The sequence below is a fragment of the Bufo gargarizans genome, chromosome 3 (assembly GCF_014858855.1).
Source record: "Bufo gargarizans isolate SCDJY-AF-19 chromosome 3, ASM1485885v1, whole genome shotgun sequence".
Taxonomy (NCBI): Eukaryota; Metazoa; Chordata; class Amphibia; order Anura; family Bufonidae; genus Bufo; species Bufo gargarizans.
Window position 1 is genome coordinate 98,567,751 of NC_058082.1, and position 16,886 is coordinate 98,584,636.

A 16,886-nucleotide genomic window follows, 5' to 3' on the forward strand; every position below is an offset into this window, starting at 1 on the left:
CAGGTTCTCAATGGGGTTCAGATCAGGTGAACAAGGAGGCCATGTCATTAGATTTTCTTCTTTTATACCCTTTTTTGCCAACCACGCTGTGGAGTACTTGAACGCGTGTGATGGAGCATTGTCCTGCATGAAAATCATGTTTTTCTTGAAGGATGCAGACTTCTTCCTGTACCACTGCTTGAAGAAGGTGTCTTCCAGAAACTGGCAGTAGGACTGGGAGTTGAGCTTGACTCCATCCTCAACCCGAAAAGTCCCCACAAGCTCATCTTTGATGATACCAGCCCAAACCAGTACTCCACCTCCACCTTGCTGGCGTCTGAGTCGGACTGGAGTTCTCTGCCCTTTACCAATCCAGCCACGGGCCCATCCATCTGGCCCATCAAGACACTCTCATTTCATCAGTTCATAAAACCTTAGAAAAATCAGTCTTGAGATATTTCTTGGCCCAGTCTTGACGTTTCAGCTTGTGTGTCTTGTTCAGTGGTGGTCGTCTTTCAGCCTTTCTTACCTTGGCCATGTCTCTGAGTATTGCACACCTTGTGCTTTTGGGCACTCCAGTGATGTTGCAGCTCTGAAATATGGCCAAACTGGTGGCAAGTGGCATCTTGGCAGCTGCACGCTTGACTTTTCTCAGTTCATGGGCAGTTATTTTGCGCCTTGGTTTTTCCACATGCTTCTTGCGACCCTGTTGACTATTTTGAATGAAACGCTTGATTGTTCGATGATCACACTTCAGAAGTAGAGTTGAGCGAACACCTGGATGTTCGGGTTCGAGAAGTTCGGCCGAACATCCCGGAAATGTTCGGGTTCGGGATCCGAACCCGATCCGAACTTCGTCCCGAACCCGAACCCCATTGAAGTCAATGGGGACCCGAACTTTTCGGCACTAAAAAGGCTGTAAAACAGCCCAGGAAAGAGCTAGAGGGCTGCAAAAGGCAGCAACATGTAGGTAAATCCCCTGCAAACAAATGTGGATAGGGAAATGAATTAAAATAAAAATTAAATAAATAAAAATTAACCAAAATCAATTGGAGAGATGTTCCATAGCAGAGAATCTGGCTTCCCGTCACCCACCACTGGAACAGTCCATTCTCAGATATTTAGGCCCCGGCACCCAGGCAGAGGAGAGAGGTCCCGTAACAGAGAATCTGTCTTCATGTCAGCAGAGAATTAGTCTGCATGTCATAGCAGAGAATGAGGCTTCACGTCAGCCACCACTGCAACAGTCCATTGGCATATATTTAGGCCCAGCACCCAGGCAGAGGAGGGAGGTCCCGTAACAGAGAATCTGTCTTCATGTCAGCAGAGAATTAGTCTGCATGTCATAGCAGAGAATGAGGCTTCACGTCAGCCACCACTGCAACAGTCCATTGGCATATATTTAGGCCCAGCACACACACAGGCAGAGGAGAGAGGTCCCGTAACAGAGAATCTGGCTTCATGTCAGCAGAGAATCAGTCTGCATGTCATAGCAGAGAATGAGGCTTCACGTCAGCCACCACTGCAACAGTCCATTGGCATATATTTAGGCCCAGCACACACACAGGCAGAGGAGAGAGGTCCCGTAACAGAGAATCTGGCTTCATGTCAGCAGAGAATCAGTCTGCATGTCATAGCAGAGAATGAGGCTTCACGTCAGCCACCACTGCAACAGTCCATTGGCATATATTTAGGCCCAGCACACACACAGGCAGAGGAGAGAGGTCCCGTAACAGAGAATCTGTCTTCATGTCAGCAGAGAATTAGTCTGCATGTCATAGCAGAGAATGAGGCTTCACGTCAGCCACCACTGCAACAGTCCATTGGCATATATTTAGGCCCAGCACACACACAGGCAGAGGAGAGAGGTCCCGTAACAGAGAATCTGGCTTCATGTCAGCAGAGAATCAGTCTGCATGTCATAGCAGAGAATGAGGCTTCACGTCAGCCACCACTGCAACAGTCCATTGGCATATATTTAGGCCCAGCACACACACAGGCAGAGGAGAGAGGTCCCGTAACAGAGAATCTGGCTTCATGTCAGCAGAGAATCAGTCTGCATGTCATAGCAGAGAATGAGGCTTCACGTCAGCCACCACTGCAACAGTCCATTGGCATATATTTAGGCCCAGCACACACACAGGCAGAGGAGAGAGGTCCCGTAACAGAGAATCTGTCTTCATGTCAGCAGAGAATCAGTCTGCATGTCATAGCAGAGAATGAGGCTTCACGTCAGCCACCACTGCAACAGTCCATTGGCATATATTTAGGCCCAGCACCCAGGCAGAGGAGGGAGGTCCCGTAACAGAGAATCTGTCTTCATGTCAGCAGAGAATTAGTCTGCATGTCATAGCAGAGAATGAGGCTTCACGTCAGCCACCACTGCAACAGTCCATTGGCATATATTTAGGCCCAGCACACACACAGGCAGAGGAGAGAGGTCCCGTAACAGAGAATCTGGCTTCATGACAGCAGAGAATCAGTCTGCATGTCATAGCAGAGAATGAGGCTTCACGTCAGCCACCACTGCAACAGTCCATTGGCATATATTTAGGCCTAGCACACAGGCAGAGCAGAGAGGTCCCGTAACAGAGAATCTGGCTTCATGTCAGCAGAGAATCAGTCTGCATGTCATAGCAGAGAATGAGGCTTCACGTCACCCACCACTGCAACAGTCCATTGGCATATATTTAGGCCTAGCACACAGGCAGAGCAGAGAGGTCCCGTAACAGACAATCTGGCTTCATGACAGCAGAGAATCAGTCTGCATGTCATAGCAGAGAATGAGGCTTCACGTCACCCACCACTGCAACAGTCCATTGGCATATATTTAGGCCTAGCACACAGGCAGAGCAGAGAGGTCCCGTAACAGACGATCTGGCTTCATGTCAGCAGAGAATCAGTCTGCATGTCATAGCAGAGAATGAGGCTTCACGTCACCCACCACTGCAACAGTCCATTGGCATATATTTAGGCCTAGCACACAGGCAGAGCAGAGAGGTCCCGTAACAGACAATCTGGCTTCATGTCAGCAGAGAATCAGTCTGCATGTCATAGCAGAGAATCAGGCTTCACGTCAGCCACCACTGCAACAGTCCATTGTCATAAATTTAGGCCCAGCACCCAGGCAGAGGAGAGAGGTCCCGTAACAGACAATCTGGCTTCATGTCAGCAGAGAATTAGTCTGCATGTCATAGCAGAGAATCAGGCTTCATGTCAGCCACCACTGCAACAGTCCATTGGCATATATTTAGGCCTAGCACACAGGCAGAGGAGAGGTTCATTCAACTTTGGGTAGCCTCGCAATATAATGGTAAAATGAAAATAAAAATAGGATTGAATGAGGAAGTGCCCTGGAGTCCAATAATATATGGTTATGGGGAGGTAGTTAATGTCTAATCTGGACAAGGGACGGACAGGTCCTGTGGGATCCATGCCTGGTTCATTTTTATGAACGTCAGCTTGTCCACATTGGCTGTAGACAGGCGGCTGCGTTTGTCTGTAATGACGCCCCCTGCCGTGCTGAATACACGTTCAGACAAAACGCTGGCTGCCGGGCAGGCCAGCACCTCCAAGGCATAAAAGGCTAGCTCTGGCCACGTGGACAATTTAGAGACCCAGAAGTTGAATGGGGCCGAACCATCAGTCAGTACGTGGAGGGGTGTGCACACGTACTGTTCCACCATGTTAGTGAAATGTTGCCTCCTGCTAACACGTTGCGTATCAGGTGGTGGTGCAGTTAGCTGTGGCGTGTTGACAAAAGTTTTCCACATCTCTGCCATGCTAACCCTGCCCTCAGAGGAGCTGGCCGTGACACAGCTGCCTTGGCGACCTCTTGCTCCTCCTCTGCCTTGGCCTTGGGCTTCCACTTGTTCCCCTGTGACATTTGGGAATGCTCTCAGTAGCGCGTCTACCAACGTGCGCTTGTACTCGCGCATCTTCCTATCACGCTCCAGTGCAGGAAGTAAGGTGGGCACATTGTCTTTGTAGCGTGGATCCAGCAGGGTGGCAACCCAGTAGTCCGCACAGGTTAAAATGTGGGCAACTCTGCTGTCGTTGCGCAGGCACTGCAGCATGTAGTCGCTCATGTGTGCCAGGCTGCCCAGGGGTAAGGACAAGCTGTCCTCTGTGGGAGGCGTATCGTCATCGTCCTGCCTTTCCCCCCAGCCACGCACCAGTGATGGACCCGAGCTGCGTTGGGTGCCACCCCGCTGTGACCATGCTTCATCCTCATCCTCCTCCACCTCCTCCTCATCCTCGTCCTCCTCGTCCTCCAGTAGTGGGCCCTGGCTGGCCACATTTGTACCTGGCCTCTGCTGTTGCCAAAAACCTCCCTCTGAGTCACTTCGAAGAGACTGGCCTGAAAGTGCTAAAAATGACCCCTCTTCCTCCTCCTCCTCCTCCTCCTGGGCCACCTCCTCTTCCATCATCGCCCTAAGTGTTTTCTCAAGGAGACATAGAAGTGGTATTGTAACGCTGATAACGGTGTCATCGCCACTGGCCATGTTGGTGGAGTACTCGAAACAGCGCAACAGGGCACACAGGTCTCGCATGGAGGCCCAGTCATTGGTGGTGAAGTGGTGCTGTTCTGTAGTGCGACTGACCCGTGCGTGCTGCAGCTGAAACTCCACTATGGCCTGCTGCTGCTCGCACAGTCTGTCCAGCATGTGCAAGGTGGAGTTCCACCTGGTGGGCACGTCGCATATGAGGCGGTGAGCGGGAAGGCCGAAGTTACGCTGTAGCGCAGACAGGCGAGCAGCAGCAGGATGTGAACGCCGGAAGCGCGAACAGACGGCCCGCACTTTATGCAGCAGCTCTGACATGTCGGGGTAGTTGTGAATGAACTTCTGCACCACCAAATTCAGCACATGCGCCAAGCAAGGGATGTGCGTCAAATTGGCTAGTCCCAGAGCTGCAACGAGATTTCGCCCATTATCACACACCACCAGGCCGGGCTTGAGGCTCACCGGCAGCAACCACTCGTCGGTCTGTTGTTCAATACCCCGCCACAACTCCTGTGCGGTGTGGGGCGTGTCCCCCAAACATATGAGTTTCAGAATGGCCTGCTGACGTTTACCCCGGGCTGTGCTGAAGTTGGTGGTGAAGGTGTGTGGCTGACTGGATGAGCAGGTGGAAGAAGAGGAGGAGGAAGCCGAGAAGGAGGAGGTGGCAACAGGAGGCAAAGAATGTTGCCCTGCGATCCTTGGCGGCGGAAGGACGTGCGCCAAACAGCTCTCCGCCTGGGGCCCAGCTGCCACTACATTTACCCAGTGTGCAGTTAGGGAGATATAGCGTCCCTGGCCGTGCTTACTGGTCCATGTATCTGTGGTTAGGTGGACCTTGCTACAGATGGCGTTGCGCAGTGCACACTTGATTTTATCGGATACTTGGTTGTGCAGGGAAGGCACGGCTCTCTTGGAGAAGTAGTGCCGGCTGGGAACAACATACTGTGGGACAGCAAGCGACATGAGCTGTTTGAAGCTGTCTGTGTCCACCAGCCTAAATGACAGCATTTCATAGGCCAGTAGTTTAGAAATGCTGGCATTCAGGGCCAGGGATCGAGGGTGGCTAGGTGGGAATTTACGCTTTCTATCAAATGTTTGTGAGATGGAGAGCTGAACGCTGGCGTGTGACATGGTTGAGACGCTTGGTGACGGAGGTGGTGGTGGTGGTGTTGGTGGTACATCCCCTGTTTGCTGGGCGGCAGGTGCCAACGTTCCTCCAGAGGCGGAGGAAGAGGCCGAGGCGGCAGCAGCAGAATAGGCCGAGGCGGCAGCAGCAGAAGAGGTAGCAGGGGGAGCCTGAGTGACTTCCTTGGTTTTAAGGTGTTTACTCCACTGCAGTTCATGCTTTGCATGCAGGTGCCTGGTCATGCAGGTTGTGCTCAGGTTCAGAACGTTAATGCCTCGCTTCAGGCTCTGATGGCACAGCGTGCAAACCACTCGGGTCTTGTCGTCAGCACATTGTTTGAAGAAGTGCCATGCCAGGGAACTCCTTGAAGCTGCCTTTGGGGTGCTCGGTCCCAGATGGCGGCGGTCAGTAGCAGGCGGAGTCTCTTGGCGGCGGGTGTTCTGCTTTTGCCCACTGCTCCCTCTTTTGCTACGCTGTTGGCTCGGTCTCACCACTGCCTCTTCCTCCGAACTGTGAAAGTCAGTGGCACGACCTTCATTCCATGTGGGGTCTAGGACCTCATCGTCCCCTGCATCGTCTTCCACCCAGTCTTGATCCCTGACCTCCTGTTCAGTCTGCACACTGCAGAAAGACGCAGCAGTTGGCACCTGTGTTTCGTCATCATCAGAGACATGCTGAGGTGGTATTCCCATGTCCTCATCATCAGGAAACATAAGTGGTTGTGCGTCAGTGCATTCTATGTCTTTCACCGCTGGGGAAGGGCTAGGTGGATGCCCTTGGGAAACCCTGCCAGCGGAGTCTTCAAACAGCATAAGAGACTGCTGCATAACTTGAGGCTGAGACAGTTTCCCTGGTATGCATGGGGGTGATGTGACAGACTGATGGGGTTGGTTTTCAGGCGCCATCTGTGCGCTTTCTGCAGAAGACTGGGTGGGAGATAATGTGAACGTGCTGGATCCACTGTCGGCCACCCAATTGACTAATGCCTGTACCTGCTCAGGCCTTACCATCCTTAGAACGGCATTGGGCCCCACCATATATCGCTGTAAATTCTGGCGGCTACTGGGACCTGAGGTAGTTGGTACACTAGGACGTGTGGATGTGGCAGAACGGCCACGTCCTCTCCCAGCACCAGAGGGTCCACTAACACCACCACGACCATGTCCACGTCCGCGTCCCTTACTAGATGTTTTTCTCATTGTTATGGTTCACCACAACAACAAATATATTATTTGGCCCAATGTATTGTATTCAAATTCAGCGGGATATAAATTTGAGGCCTAGTATTTAGGCGCTGGGTGACCGGTATGGATTTAGTGACAGAATTAGACTTGGAAATGCACAGAAGCGTGTGTGTGTGAAGTTATTCTGAATGACCCAATGTGCACCTTGAATATTATATACCCTTTTAGGGATAGATTTCAAATAGCTCTGATATAGCAGAAACCACTAAATTATGAAATTGCTAAATTGGGAATTGTATTTCAACCCAGAACAAAAAATGTGCTTTGACGGACACTAAATAACTTTCCCAGCCACAACAGGACAGCGTTAACGAGAGATTTAGCAGGATATAAATTTGAGGCCTAGTATTTAGGCGCTGGGTGACAGGTATGGGTTTAGTGACAGAATTAGACTTAGAAATACACAGTAGCGGGTGTGTGTGAAGTTATTCTGAATGACCCAATGTGCACCTTGAATATTATATACCCTTTTAGGGATAGATTTCAAATAGCTCTGATATAGCAGAAACCACTAAATTATGAAATTGCTAAATTGGGAATTGTATTTCAACCCAGAACAAAAAATGTGCTTTGACGGACACTAAATAACTTTCCCAGCCACAACAGGACAGCGTTAACGAGAGATTTAGCAGGATATAAATTTGAGGCCTAGTATTTAGGCGCTGGGTGACAGGTATGGGTTTAGTGACAGAATTAGACTTAGAAATACACAGTAGCGGGTGTGTGTGAAGTTATTCTGAATGACCCAATGTGCACCTTGAATATTATATACCCTTTTAGGGATAGATTTCAAATAGCTCTGATATAGCAGAAACCACTAAATTATGAAATTGCTAAATTGGGAATTGTATTTCAACCCAGAACAAGAAATGTGCTTGAACGGACACTAAATAACTCGCCCAGCTACAGCACTAAGGACAGATTTAGCTGGATATAAATTTGAGGCCTAGTATTTAGGCGCTGGGTGACAGGTATGGGTTTAGTGACAGAATTAGACTTGGAAATGCACAGTAGCGGGTGTGTGAAGTTATTCTGAATGTCCCTATGTGCACCTTCAATATGATCTACCCTTTTAGGGATAGATTTCAAATAGCTCTGATATAGCAGAAACCACTAAATTATGAAATTGCTAAATTGGGAATTGTATTTCAACCCAGAACAAGAAATGTGCTTGAACGGACACTAAATAACTCGCCCAGCTACAGCACTAAGGACAGATTTAGCTGGATATAAATTTGAGGCCTAGTATTTAGGCGCTGGGTGACAGGTATGGGTTTAGTGACAGAATTAGACTTGGAAATGCACAGTAGCGGGTGTGTGAAGTTATTCTGAATGTCCCTATGTGCACCTTCAATATGATCTACCCTTTTAGGGATAGATTTCAAATAGCTCTGATATAGCAGAAACCACTAAATTATGAAATTGCTAAATTGGGAATTGTATTTCAACCCAGAACAAGAAATGTGCTTGAACGGACACTAAATAACTCGCCCAGCTACAGCACTAACGACAGATTTAGCTGGATATGAATTTGAGGCCTAGTATTTAGGCGCTGGGTGACAGGTATGGGTTTAGTGACAGAATTAGACTTGGAAATGCACAGTAGCGGGTGTGTGAAGTTATTCTGAATGACCCTATGTGCACCTTGAATATTATATACCCTTTTAGGGATAGATTTCAAATAGCTCTGATACAGCAGAAACCACTAAATTTTTAAATTGCTAAATTGGGAATTGTATTTCAACCCAGAACAAAAAATGTGCTTTGACGGACACTAAATAACTTTCCCAGCCACAACAGGACAGCGGTAACGAGAGATTTAGCGGGATATAAATTTGAGGCCTAGTATTTAGGCGCTGGGTGACCGGTATGGATTTAGTGACAGAATTAGACTGGGATATGGCCAAAAAAATAACCACACTATTGCTGGTTAAATGCACTTGGTGATGGGCGCAGCTTGCCCCTGATGTAGTATATGGCCAAAAAATGAACAGACTATTGCTGGTTAAATGCACTTGGTGTCACAGCTTGACCAACCACACTACTGAGGGTTAAATGCACTTGGTGACGGGCGCAGCTTGCCCCTGATGTAGTATATGGCCAAAAAATGAACAGACTATTGCTGGTTAAATGCACTTGGTGACGGGCGCAGCTTGCCCCTGATTTAGTATATGGCCAAAAAATGAACAGACTATTGCTGGTTAAATGCACTTGGTGTGATAGCTTGACCAACCACACTACTGAGGGTTAAATGCACTTGGTGACGGGCGCAGCTTGCCCCTGATGTAGTATATGGCCAAAAAATAAACAGACTATTGCTGGTTAAATGCACTTGGTGTGACAGCTTCACCCTGATGTAGGCTTTAGCCAAAAAACAACCACACCATTGAGGGTTAAATGCACTTGGTCGCAGCTTGTGCTGGCGCACCACAAGACACAAAATGGCCGCCGATCACCCCAGAAAAATGTGACTGACAAACGGTCTGGGCAGCCTAAAAACAGTGAGCAATTGAGGATCAGCAGCTCAATGATCCACAGCTGCAGATCGATCAGTTAATCAAGTCCTTTGGAGGAGTTAATCTGCCTAATCTCGCCCTACTGTCGCAGCCGCAACCTCTCCCTACGCTAATCAGAGCAGAGTGACGGGCGGCGCTATGTGACTCCAGCTTAAATAGAGGCTGGGTCACATGGTGCTCTGGCCAATCACAGCCATGCCAATAGTAGGCATGGCTGTGATGGCCTCTTGGGGCAAGTAGTATGACGCTTGTTGATTGGCTGCTTTGCAGCCTTTCAAAAAGCGCCAAGAAAGCGTCACAAAAGCGCGAAGAAAGCGACGAACACCGAACCCGAACCCGGACTTTTATGAAAATGTCCGGGTTCGGGTCCGTGTCACGGACACCCCAAAATTCGGTACGAACCCGAACTATACAGTTCGAGTTCGCTCATCCCTATTCAGAAGCTTTGCAATTTTAAGAGTGCTGCATCCCTCTGCAAGATATCTCACTATTTTTGACTTTTATGAGCCTGTCAAGTCCTTCTTTTGACCCATTTTGCCAAAGGAAAGGAAGTTGCCTAATAATTATGCACACCTGATATAGGGGGGTGATGTCATTAGACCACACCCCTTCTCATTACAGAGATGCACATCACCTAATATGCTTAATTGGTAGTAGGCTTCCGAGCCTATACAGCTTGGAGTAAGACAACATGCATAAAGAGGATGATGTGGTCAAAATACTCATTTGCCTAATAATTCTGCACTCCCTGTATTCTGCCATATTTGCTGAGGATTTGTGTTGCAGATTTTAGCGCAGAATTTCACATAGCATTTAAGGCTAAGATGAAATTCTACATTTCACCCAAAAAACACAACACATATAGAAAATGCTGCAGAAATACTCAGCACAGAAATTTAAACTGTGTACTGTGCGTGATTTCCCCCATAGGCCACTAAGGCTCATTCGAACTTTCATATTACAGATTCATATTAATTATGTTTTGGCAAAAGAGTGCCGAGACATTTAATTGGATTAATTGTTATTTCAGTCTAAAACATATGTGAATGGATGTATTAGTATTAGTACCCTTTTTTGCCATATTTCAGCAGCATTATACAAAATAAAAATTTAAAATAAAACAAATATGTGTCAAAAATTTGACAACTTATATCAATATCTGGAACAAAAAACTGAATAAATAAATTGTAAAAAAAAAAAGCGCATCCTCTGGCAGTGCAGGGGGGGAATCAAAGACAGGTAGGTGTAAAATGCCAGTCTTTGTAAATGACCCCCATTGAGTGTACACGCTGGGAAAATCTTCCATCCCAACATACTGTTCCTATAGCCAATGTTCCTATAGACTTTAATAGCCAAATCTATGCCAGAAGAGTGCCTATTTGATACACAGGGTTGGACTGGCCCACCAGAATACCAAAGGATCTCCCAGTGGGTCCAGCCCCTAAGTTCAGGAGAAAAATCCATTTGGTTCTGCCTTTGGAGCCAATCACTTGCCACTAGGGTCTATGCCAGGGATGCCCAACCTGTGGCCTTCAAGCTGTTGTAAAACTACAACTCCCACCATGCACTGCTGTAGGCTGATAGCTGTAGGCTGTCCATGCATGCTGGGGGCTTTAGTTTTGCAACAGCTGGAGGGCCACAGGTTACGCATGCCTGGTCTAAACTGTAACTTTGATTCAAAACCTGCTAGACTTCATTGATGATTGAGGGGTTGGAACCCAAGAATAAAATGCTTGTTTCAATAAATGGGAGCTAAGGAGCGATTAGATCTTTGTGAGAAGAACAAAAATCCTACAAGGCAGATCTGTGTTTCTTTAACAGCTGAAGTGATTGCTCACATGGTCTGCTGTGTTTGCCCTTTGATACCATATTCAGCAAATTACGATGTAAAGTCCAACTTAAAGTTAAACTTTTGCCATGTACAATCTAATTTTTGAGTTATCAGCTTAGCCATGTTGCTGAACCATACGGATAAGGCCAGGTTTCTGCTTAAGACTTCATCTACGAGACGGCTGGGACATGGCAGCGGAACTACACACAGCAAATTAAAGGGTTGTATTAATTTGCAGAAAAATGAAGGGACCCGTTTTAGTTTGAATGGAAAAAAATTACTTTTCCACAACTGCAATAGCAAATACACAATGGGAAAAGAGTACATCCACCATTTTACCACTCAAGGCCACTTTCACAGGTCAGTATTTGGTCAGTATTTTGCATCAGTACTTGTAAGCCAAAACCATGAGTGGAACTTGCGCTAAGAAAAATTTAAAACTTTAGGGGGAGATTTATCATAGGTCAATATTTTACGCCATGCTGTGATATCGCCTGCGCAGCCATAGGATGCACCTAATTTATGACGAGGTGTACACCTCTGGCAGTTCGTGTGTCAGAATGAAGTCTACGGCAGCTTGGACCCGCTGGCCCTGCCTTACCTTTTAGAAAAGTGGCAAGGGCAGCAAAAAAACGCCACTTTTCCACAGCGTTTTGGGCCCACTTCTGTTGTTGGCTTACGAATACTGATGCAAAACACTGACCAAATACTGATGTGAAAGCGGCTTTAAATTGTCATGGGTTTTGTCTTAGTGTAGGTTAGGGCTCATGCACACGACCGTATGTATTTTGCGGTCCGCAAAATACAGATCTGCAAAAAAAACTGATGATGTCCGTGTACATTCCGTATTTTTCAGAACGGAACAGCTGACCTCTAATAGAACAGTAATATACTTTTCTGTAATGCGGACAATAATAGGACATGTTCTATTTTTTTTGCAGAATGGACATACGGAAACGGAATGCACAAGGAGTAACTTCCATTTTTTTTGCAGACCCATTGAAATTTTTACGGTCCGCAAAAAAAAAACGGAACGGGCATGGAAAGAAAATACATTTGTGTGCATGAGTCCTAATTCTGCTAGGATAGGTAAAGAGGAGGAAAGCTTACTATTTAGCATTTAAAGGGGTTATCTTGGCTACCGATATTGATGACTTATCTTCAGGATAGGACAACAATATCAGATCAGTGGGGATCCAACACACGGCACCACCACGATCAGCTGATCAACTGCATAAGAAACTATACATACACTGCGTAGTTTCTGAAGCCAGCCTACTTTAGTTCAACTCCCATTCACTTGAGCTGCAGTACCCTGGCCATGGCCCCTTTATAGTTTCCATCACTGTTGCTGCTCAAAACAGCTGGTGTGTTGGGGTGCTGGGTGTCCAGCCCCTACTGATCTTATATTGATGGCATATCTGGAGGATATGCTTGCATATCAATTATTATTACTAGTAAATTATTTTTCAAAGTTGACTTCTCACCATAATGAATTTTCATTATACACTAAATTACAGCACACAATGTCAATCAGCTGCTTCTAAGGCTACCAGGATATTGTCATGCATTAAACGAGGCATGGACTTGTGGGGCAGGGATGTAATACTACCACTTTACAAAGCGTTGGTGCGGCTTTATCTGGAATATACAGTTCAGTTCTGGGCACCAGTCCTTAGAAAAGATGTCCCGGAGCTGGAAAAAGTACAAAGGAGAGTGACTAATCTGATAAGGGGCATGAAGGGTCTTAGTTATGTGGAAAGATTTAAAGAGTTAGATTGATTTAGTCTTGAGAAGAGACGTCTAAGGGGGGACATGATTAACCTATACAAGTATATAAATGGGCCATACAAAAAATACGGTGAAAAACTGTTCCATGTAAAATGCCCTCAAAAGACAAGGGGGCATTGCTTCCGACTGGAGAAGAAAGTTCAGTCTCTCTAGGTGTTAAGACTTTTTCCCCATAAGAATTGTGAATCTGTGGAATAGTCTACCTCGGAACGTGGTCACAGGAACAGTGGGACAGTTTTGAAAAAAGTTTCAAAGATTTCTAAATACCTTAAAGGGAACCTGTCACCTTGATTTTGGGTATAGAGCTGAGGACATGGGCTGCTAAATACCATCACACCATCTCTCCAGCCCCCTCAAATATACAGTCCCATCTAAATAGCATCCCTCTCTATCTACAGCCCCCTCCAAAATACAGTCCCAAGTAAATAACATCACCCCCTCCAAGCCGCCTTTAACATACAGTCCCATGTAAAGAACATCACCCCTTTCGCAGCCGCATTCAACATACAGTCCCATGTAAATAACATCACTACTCCCCCAGACACCTTCAACATACAGTACCATGTAAATAAAATCACCCCCTCCCCAGCCACATCCAACATGCAGTCCTATGTAAATAACATTACCCCTTAACATTCAATCCCATTTAATAATATCACTCTCCCTCCCACAGCCGCCTTCAACATATAGTGCAATGTAAATAACATCACGCTGCCCCAGCAACCTCCAACATGCATTCCCATGTAAATAACATCACCCCCTCAACTTCCAGTCCCATGTAAATAACATCACTCCACCCCACTGTCCCATGTTAATAACTTCCCTCCCTTCAGCCCTAACATACAGCCCCAGTTAAATAACTACAACTCCCCACAACTCCTCTAACCCTTCACTTACCTTTCCTCATGTACAGACATCACCTCAGCTTCTTCCCAGGACTTCTCTTCACTGCTGAGCCATCCTCTCCTGCACTGGTCACATGATGGTGACATCATCGCAGGTCCTTTTCAGCTACTGCATTTAGAACTGATCACATGGACTGTGATGTCATCACAGGTCCTTCAGCTCTTGCAGGGCATTAGATTAAATTGTATTGCCATCCTGAGGATGGCAATACAGTTGTATCTAGATGGCAGGCAGGACAAAACATCCCAGGTCCTGAATGTTTTAACCTAGCAATGCCCCTGATATGCAGTGGACTTTGATACGAATTTCAGGGAAAATTTGATTCGCCACAAAGCCGAATTTCCTTGTACTACGTGGTAACTAATCAATTTTCCCTAAAATGGTGTAAGAAAGGCAAACTTACCTCATCTGTTTGAGCGAGAAGAGGCTGCCGCAGCCATCTTGATTGAGGATCCCGTGCAAAATCTTGTGCCGGCCAGCATGGTAACGTCATACGTCACCATGCGCGAGAGTTTGTGTGAGATCTGCAAAAAATTATGGCTGCTGTGGCCTCTTCATGCTCAAATGGATGAGGTGAGTATTATTCTAATTTTTTTTTACCCCTGAAAGCCCTCAGCGGTGAAGGCGGCATCTGAGGGGTTCAATGGCAGGGGGTGGTGCAATCGCCATTCCCCGTCATTGCGCCTGCTACTTACAAAGAAATTAGCTTTGTGATGAAGTAATTCATCATAAAGGGATATTCTTTGGGAAATTCAGAAAACCAGCCAAATCAAAGTTTTTATAACTTCGCTCAATACTAATTAAAATACATGCCAAAAATTTAATAGAATGAGACAAGAAGTGTTAAAGGGGTAAAGGTAGGTTCACATCACCGTTTCCTTTTCTAGTCATCTGAACCTACCCTTATACCGTTAAAAAAAAGCAAAAAAACAATAGCCTATCTTTAGAACAGGTCATCAATAAACAATTTATCGGGTCCAACTCAAATGAATTGGACAAAGCTGCAATTGCACAGATTCTATGAAAAGTACCATGTTGTATAGTATGGACCTATGTAAATAATTGAAAGGACGCATCGCCTGAACCAACTCAGGTTTAAAAGTCTGGATAACACCTTTAAAGAGGACCTTTCATTAGTTTAGCCCTAGACTAATTATTGTCTTACCTTGTAGGGTGGCCCCCACTGATGCCATGGCACTTTTTTTTTCCCAAGAAAAATATTAGGCGTCGTTGATTTTGGCGCCTAATATTATAATGAGCCGACTCGGTTATACTAGGCGGAGACTCACAGTTTCACTGGGGGCGGTTCTCTTCTCCCTGGCTTTGAGCGCATCCAATCAGAGCGCACCGCTCTTAGCCAGGGAGAATGAACAAAACTGTGAGTCTCCACCTAGTATAACCGAGTTGCCTCATTATAATATAGGGCGCCGAAATCAACGCGGCCAACAGCACACAAACAGGGGATCTTTGAAAAAACATGGCATCAGTGGGGGCCGCCCTATAAGGTAAGACCATAATAAGACTATGGCTAAACTGATGAAAGGTACTCTTTATAGTTTATTTTTTATTTTTTTATGTATTGCAGTCTTGTAGACAACCAGGTATTTTCAGTAATTCTCTGAAAAAAGGAAGCCATAAGGTTAACAGATGCAAGACAATTTATCTTGGTGTGCCTCTCACTCTTGACCAAGTTATATAATTAACAACCATAATAAATGTCAGAAAATCCAAGTGTACATTTCATTTCCTTGGTATCAGTAATATATAACACTATGAAGTGGCACTTCCTCCTTCTCTGATTTGGAAGTTTGATGTCATCTACACACATGTCATCACTGCTGGCCAATCAGTGGTCTCATTGGTGACTGCAGTCACGAGCCGTTGGTGCACATGTCACTGCTGAGGTCATTGGCCGGCAGCAGTCATGTGCCTGTAGATCCCTTGTCACATTTCTAGTCCAGCAAGGAAATTAAGCAAAGGAGGTGGGAGAGTGGCGCTGGAACCAGAGTGCCAGAGACAGGGGAGTCTTTTTTTAAATATTATTCCTGCATACTGCATGGCAATATCAAAAGGGGTTCCTGGTCTCAGAGAACCATCTTAATCTCGGAAACCCTAATACTGCACATCATTTTCACTATTGCGGGAGAAAAAAATACCAATTAAAATTCCATCAGTATTGGTTTGTCCTGTTGCTAAAGAACAGGGTCTGATACCGACCTCTGGGGAACCACAATAGAAAGCGGGACCTGTCATTAATCACAACCCTATTTCACCACCAGGTACACAAGCATGTCCAAAGCCATAATGTTCTCATTTTTAGACACCAGTCTTTTTTGAGGAAATGTAACAAATTACTCTGAAAAATGCAAATATACCATATCATCTGGTTTACCATGATCCAGATTGCAGAGCAAAAGAAATCTCTTCAAAACCTGAGAATTGGCATGAATTTCTTCTTATAAAAGTTCCTGCTTGAAACCAGCGTGTGTGCCAAAAAGTCTCCACACAGAAATGATAAAAGACAAGAGGGCACTTTGTTTTGAGTGTGGAGAAATGCTGAGCAAAAGGTCAGACCAAGACTATGCTGCTACTATATAAGCCTCCTGGCTAAAGACCCCCATACACATTAGTTTATGGTTGGTCAAACCCGCCAAGAACAGCGCTATTGCCTGACAGTATAATGGGAGAGCTCCCGACTCTCACCTGACAGATGATTTCAGGCGAGAGAAGGATCAGATCAAGTGATATGAATATTTTCTACCTATCCTTTTGTTCTCATGAGAGATAAGCTGCCACTGGAAGTGGCTTTCTCCTCTCTCCCCACTGAATACACATAAAGCTTCAGCCAAACCGAACATGTTGTGTATGAGGGAGCCAGAAGGGAGTGTAGCTTGTTGGCCAAATGATCGTTTGGCCAACAGCTATTGATTGTGTAAGACGGCCTTGAGCTTCCTACTGCCATTTTGGCATCTTGGTTCCATACTGTCT

General features: G+C 46.1%; 1 protein-coding gene across 2 annotated transcripts in view; it reads left to right on the plus strand.

Annotated features, from left to right (window-relative positions):
• HDAC7 (histone deacetylase 7) overlaps positions 1–16,886 on the plus strand; it is a 346,419-nt gene that overhangs the window by 110,278 nt on the left and 219,255 nt on the right. The gene's annotated exons all lie outside the window — the stretch shown is intronic.